The following is a 6,000-nucleotide window of genomic DNA, read 5'->3' as shown; positions in this document are numbered from 1 at the left end:
ATTTGTGTATTCAAATATAATTAACTCAAGTTATTAGTAAGTACTTGCGCTTCCTCATACACGTAGCCCAACGTGTAAGCTAAAGTAGTGAGTCAAGTTAGACCCACTACACCTGGTAGCACTTTGTAGTCCATCCAAACACCGACTGCTTGACGTTCGTACGAGGAGTACGAACGCGGAGCCGAGAACCACATGAGTCCGGAGGTGCCCATGGAGAGCTCCAACACGCCTGCAACGCATGTTGCACGCGATGACTGCCCCCACCTGTCAGATCCAGAGTGGGAGGCCCTCCAACGACTGTCAACAGTCATTGGGGAGGCGGCGATAGCTACGATAGTGCGTACGCTATCGCCGACGGAGCAACATGGTGTTGCTCTGGGGTTCATCATGAAGGAGCAGCGTGATGTTGCTTCCTCAGTGACGGCGTCGTCAGGGACGACACCGCGTGATCCATCATTAAAAATTGAGCGTAAGCAATAATGTGGGAAGAGAGGGCGAGCCTCTCCTCCGGTGGCTTGTCGAGCTCGACACAGCCTTAGCGGCTCGACGCATCGTCGACCAGCTGTCGAAGATCGCGTTCGCCATGTCCTATCTTGGCGGACACTCAAGGAGTTGGGCGTATGGGCACCCACTCTCTGATCCTACGTGCTTGAGCACGTACGAAGTATTCAAAGAGGAGCGCAGACAAGCGTTTGAGTCCCCGCAAAACGAGTTCCGGTCGAAGACAGAGTTCCTCGACCTACAGCAGGGTAAGCATGACGTCCATGCTTACGCGCAGCGTGCACGATACTTGGTCTCAAATATCGTGACTAATCCAATTGACGAGGCGACCAAGGTCGTCACGTTCATGAAGGGAGTTAGAGATGGGCCCATGGAGACTATCTCTTCCGAGAGTACCCGAGTACCCTCGAAGCCGCAATCACCATTGCCATGCAAGACGAGTTTAGCCTGCGGCAGGCTAAACTGCATGCGAACGTGCCGAGGTCGCAACCGCGCCCGGTAGTGAGCACGGGAGGTCCGGAACCAATGGACCTCTCGAACGCAACGGCTGCTGGCTACCAGCAGCAGGGAGGTAACGTGCGATGCTTCCGTTGCGGAATGATCGGTCACTTTGCACGGGAGTGCACAGCTCCCATGGCCCCTGGAGGTGGCCGTCGTGGTGATGCTAGGCATCGCTGTGGACCAACAAAAACCGCGAACATCCAGTAGGCGCGGGGTGCCCAACTGGTAATGCAGTCACGCGTGCCGACATCGGGCACGCGACACTGAGGACTGCAGCCCCCAGTGAGACTAGCTCTCGCTGCAGGAAACAAGATGACAGGCCGAACCTAGTCATCCTGAAGGTTTACTCGAAGAGAGCGAGTGACTCTCTTCGAGCATTGGTAAATTCAGGCGCGTCGAACAACTTTGTTCGACTACGGAGCATGCCGAGACTTGACTTCGAGGAGGTAAATGTACCTCGACGTCTTCTGGAAGTGCGCCTTGCAACAGGTGCCATCGTGAAGACCGAGAAGCGCGTCCTGAACGTGCTCTTCTCGTACAAACAACGAGTGTTTGTCGAACGCTTTATCGTCCTGGACCTGGACAATAAGTTCGACGTGGTACTGTGCATGCCGTGACTTGCACGACATGATCCGGAAATAGACTGGAAGAAGCGCACGCTCGTGCGCTTCGGTCGCAACTGCGGAACAGAGAGCGATGGCCCTGTTACCGCAGCGCACGCACCAACAGGTGCGCACGACTCGCCTGCCGAGACAGCGCTAAATGCTGCTGTCCCGGAGTACCCAGGAAGTGCGCGAGGGCGCGCACAAGTGAGACCAACGTCGGCAATGCTGCCGACGTCAGAAGAAAAGATGTGCTGGTTCCGGGAACCAACACTCGCGTTCAAGTACGCATGGGACAGTTCCTGACCCGAAGCGGTCAGGTCGACGACGACGCACCATCGGTGATGAGGGGCTCCGCCAATAACTGGCGTCGAGGTGACAAAGGCGTGTCAACTCCGGGAGTTGACGCTGCAAACAGTACGGACGGTTGCAAACGTCCCGTACTGACGCAATTTGTATGCTGTCGTGCAGCCGGGCTGCACGATGGAACGCCATGCGATCAAGCCGGGCTTGATATCGCGCGCCCGCAGACAGGGCTGCCGACGAACAACTGTCCACGGCCGGGCCTGGACCAGAAGGACAACAGTGCGGAGCCGGGCTCCGCACAACAAGAAGACGGCGCAAGCGGAAAACGCTGCGCAAGTCTCGGTCCGGGACCGAGACGCAACAAGAGCAGTCTGCTGGGCAGACTGCGGCGGTGACGCCGAATGTCAAGACGCTAAGCGTCTTGACGCGCACCGATACTGGATTCCAGTACCGTGAAATGGAACTCGCTAATCCTCCGACGACGGCGTCGGAGTTGACGTCCCTTCCAGTCATGAGCTGGAAGCGCTTCAAACGCGACTTGCACGATGCCAAGCGGCATGCTCTGGGAATGGCTAGTAATGCCGCATGGGCTTAAGAACGCACCTGCGACCTTCAACAGGTGCGTGACGCACTTGTTGCGCTCGGTGCGCGACTTCGCGCCGAGCTACTTCGATGATGTGTTCATCCACAGCCGAGCTGTGGACGGGAAGACCGACGTAGAGATGCACAGGGTGCATCTCCGGAAGCAACGTGAGCTTATGTGAAAGCATAAGCTCTACGCGAACCTGAAGAAGTGTATCTTCGGAGCGAGCGAGATACCCGTCCTCGGGTGTCTCGTAGGGAAAAATGGTGTTCGCCCTGACCCGGAAAAGGTCAGAGTGATTACGCAGAAGCTGTTGACGTCAATGCCATTGACGCCATGCGATCGAGCAAACCCACATCTTCTCTGTTGGACGATGTGAAAGCCGCGTACGCGCACGACGCGGACATGAAACTCTTGCTGGCCTATGGCACAGCACCTTCTGACAAGTCTCGTCAGAAGCTGCCCAAGCACCTTCGTGCGCGGGCACACCGATATCGAGTGCACGACGGAATACTGCTTTATAATGCAGTCGACGACAACGCGGTCCGCGTTGGCGTGCCAAATGACCATGACCTGCGACTCAGGATCATGTACGAATATCATGATGCCCGCATGCGGGACATCTCGGACGTGAGAAGACATACGTCTATCTCACGCGCGACTTCTACTGGCACCACCAGTATAAGTGGGTGCGCAAGTACATCCGTGCTTGCGAGGTATACCAACGCGTAAAGCCTGCGCCATTCGCGCAGGCTCCTTTACAATCACTACCGACTCCGTCGGAGTGTTGGAAGTCCATGTCATTGGACTTCATCTTTGGTCTTCCCCCGGACAGCGACGGGAATACCGGTGTTGTGGTCTTCGTCGACCGCCTCAGCAAGATGGTACATCTTGCTGCGGTGGCGGCAGAGGTGACCGCGAAGCAGACGGCCCGTCTGTTCGTCGACATGGTGTTTAAACACCATGGCATGCCGACCGACATCGTGTCGGACAGAGACCCGCGCTTCACAGCGCCCCTGTGGCAAGAAGTGTTTACACTTCTTGGGAGCCAGCTTTCCATGTCGACTGCGGATCATCCGCAGACGGACGGTCAAACCGAGCGCGTGAATCGCGTGCTCGTCGACATTTTGAAGAGCTACGCTCACTCGTTCCAATACTGGAGCGAGTGCTTATCGATGGCAGAGTTTGCCATCAATAACTCAGTGCATGCCTCGACCGGGCATACACCGTTCTACGTGAATGCTCTGCGGCATCCACGTCTACCGAGTTTACTCGGAGTGATGGCTCCCACTTTAAGTGGGGGGGATCTACGACTGCAATACAGCAGCCGCAGAAAACCACTGACACTTGCACAGTGTCAGCTGCAACAACGAACAAAACGCATGAGTCTGGGCAGGGCGCAGACTCCTCCAACAACAAGGTCAAAGACCACGGGTCTGCGCAGGGCGCAGACACCGCGAAGAAGCACGCAGAGGCCGAGCCTCTAGCGGAGAGCGAGCTGGATGACTTCAGCTCGGATGCAATCAACTTCCTTACCAAAAGGCAAGCCGTAATCCGGTTTGTCCATGATGCAATAGCAGCTTCTGTTGATCAACAGAAGCTGAACGCAGACAATCTGGGCAGAAGCAACGCAAATGAATTCAAATTAGTTCATTGGTTTTGTTAGCTACGCAAAACCTGCCTAAACATGCAGTTTCGGATTTTGGAGCAAGTAAGGTTGCTCTGCGCTTCATCGGGTCGTTCACTGTGTTGGCACGGCACGGCAACGCTTACACGCTAGACATACCGTCTAGCATGTGCCTCCATCCGACCTTTTACGTCGGACGGCTGAAGCAATACCTGCAGCACGAGCCATCTAGCTCGGCTGACCCGAAGCCTCGGCAGGAGCCGAGGCAGAAGCAGATGCCTTGGCCTCGGCAACGAGCAGCCTCTCCTCCAGCGCACGGACGCGCTGGAACAACTCCTTCATCCGGGTCCCCAACTCGACCTGGATATTCGAGGCGGTCTGCGAGACCGCCGCGACTTGGGCCTTCTGGTTCGCCAGCTCCTGCTTCAGGGCGGCGAAGTCAGCGCCCTGCAGACGCTCCACGGCGGTCACCCGGTCTTGGAGAGGCGCAAGTTGATCAGCCTGGGGCTGATCATACCCGGGGCGTGTTCCCACCCCCGCCACCGCCGATTCGTGACGCCCGCGGCTCAACCCGCTGGATTGTTGAGCGGATTGTTAACCATAGTATCCCGAAAACGAACCCTCAGGGGGCTCGTTTTCGTATTCTTTGGAGAAGATTTCCTCCCCATCAAGATACATGGGAGCCGCGGAACGTCTTGCTGGAGGTCGTTCCAGAAATGGTGAGGGCGTACGAAGAGCAGTACACGCTGGCGCAGCGGAAGTAGTAGGTCATCGCTAGCGCCCGAACCCTCACGTGCTAAGAATTTAGCACGGAGCTCTTTGAGACTCTCGGGCACACGGAATTACGTGTATCCGTTCAGGTCGTGGTCGCTCAAGCGGACCGCGCCTGGGAAGCACTTCGCGCACTGAAAGCCCTCGGGCACAGCGCACGGCACATTAGCCTCCTCCGCAGCAACGTGGAGTTGCTCCAACTTTCCAACTTCCCACGCTTCGAGTACGTCTCGAAGCGATCACGCGCTTGCTTAATCCGATCACGGTAAGCACTCGGCTTCTTGTTGAAGTTCTCAACAAAAGCGTTCCAACTTTGACAAATTGCCTGCCACTCGGGCACTTTGCTGCGAGAAGATGTCTTCTTGCTTTGGAACCATCGGAGCTTATGGAAGAGTCCGATGTAATAATCGCGCCTTTGATGCGTCTCCGCATCAAAGTGCAGCTCGGCAGCCACGGCTTCATCTTTGATGGCGCTGCACACGTACAGCGGCACCTCATTCGGAGGTACCGAGTTCCCATACCGGTCCGTGATCTCGGACGCGGACGGCATCCACGGATCGCGCGCTGCAGGCGCAACGCGCGGAGAGCCTTGAGCTTTGGAATCACGCACTGCAGTTGCAGTGCGCGGAGTACTGAGAGCCTCAGCGGAATCTAGAGGGGTATCACTCTCAGTTCGCGAACGCTTCGAACTCGAAGCGTCCGATTCGTCCCCTTCACGAGGGCGAACGTTCTTAGCTTGGGGGTCGAGCGACTCCCTCGACACTGAGTCTTTGCGCTTTGAGGACGAGTCCTTCTCGTCCTCCATGTCTTCATCGTCGTCGCCGAAGTCGACGATGTCGCCATACTTCGCCTTCTCGCGCTCGAAGTAGTCACCGATGGAGAGATGACTCTCCACCGACTTCGGATTCTTCTTTTCTTGGGGCTCGCTCATCGTTGAATGAGCGCGGGTTTCTTCTTCAACCGCAGAGAATTGACGAATGGACAATTCAGAGATTGACGTGCGGGGACCCCGCGCGTCTAACCTTAAAGGGGGGATGGTGTAACGGGGTTACACACACAAGTGGCTACAAGTCACTTGTGAATTTAACAGATAGGTTATCTGTTAAAAG

This window comes from Phytophthora cinnamomi (genome assembly GCF_018691715.1).
Source record: "Phytophthora cinnamomi strain GKB4 chromosome Unknown Contig45, whole genome shotgun sequence".
NCBI classification, from domain to species: domain Eukaryota; phylum Oomycota; class Peronosporomycetes; order Peronosporales; family Peronosporaceae; genus Phytophthora; species Phytophthora cinnamomi.
This window is presented reverse-complemented; position numbering follows the sequence as displayed.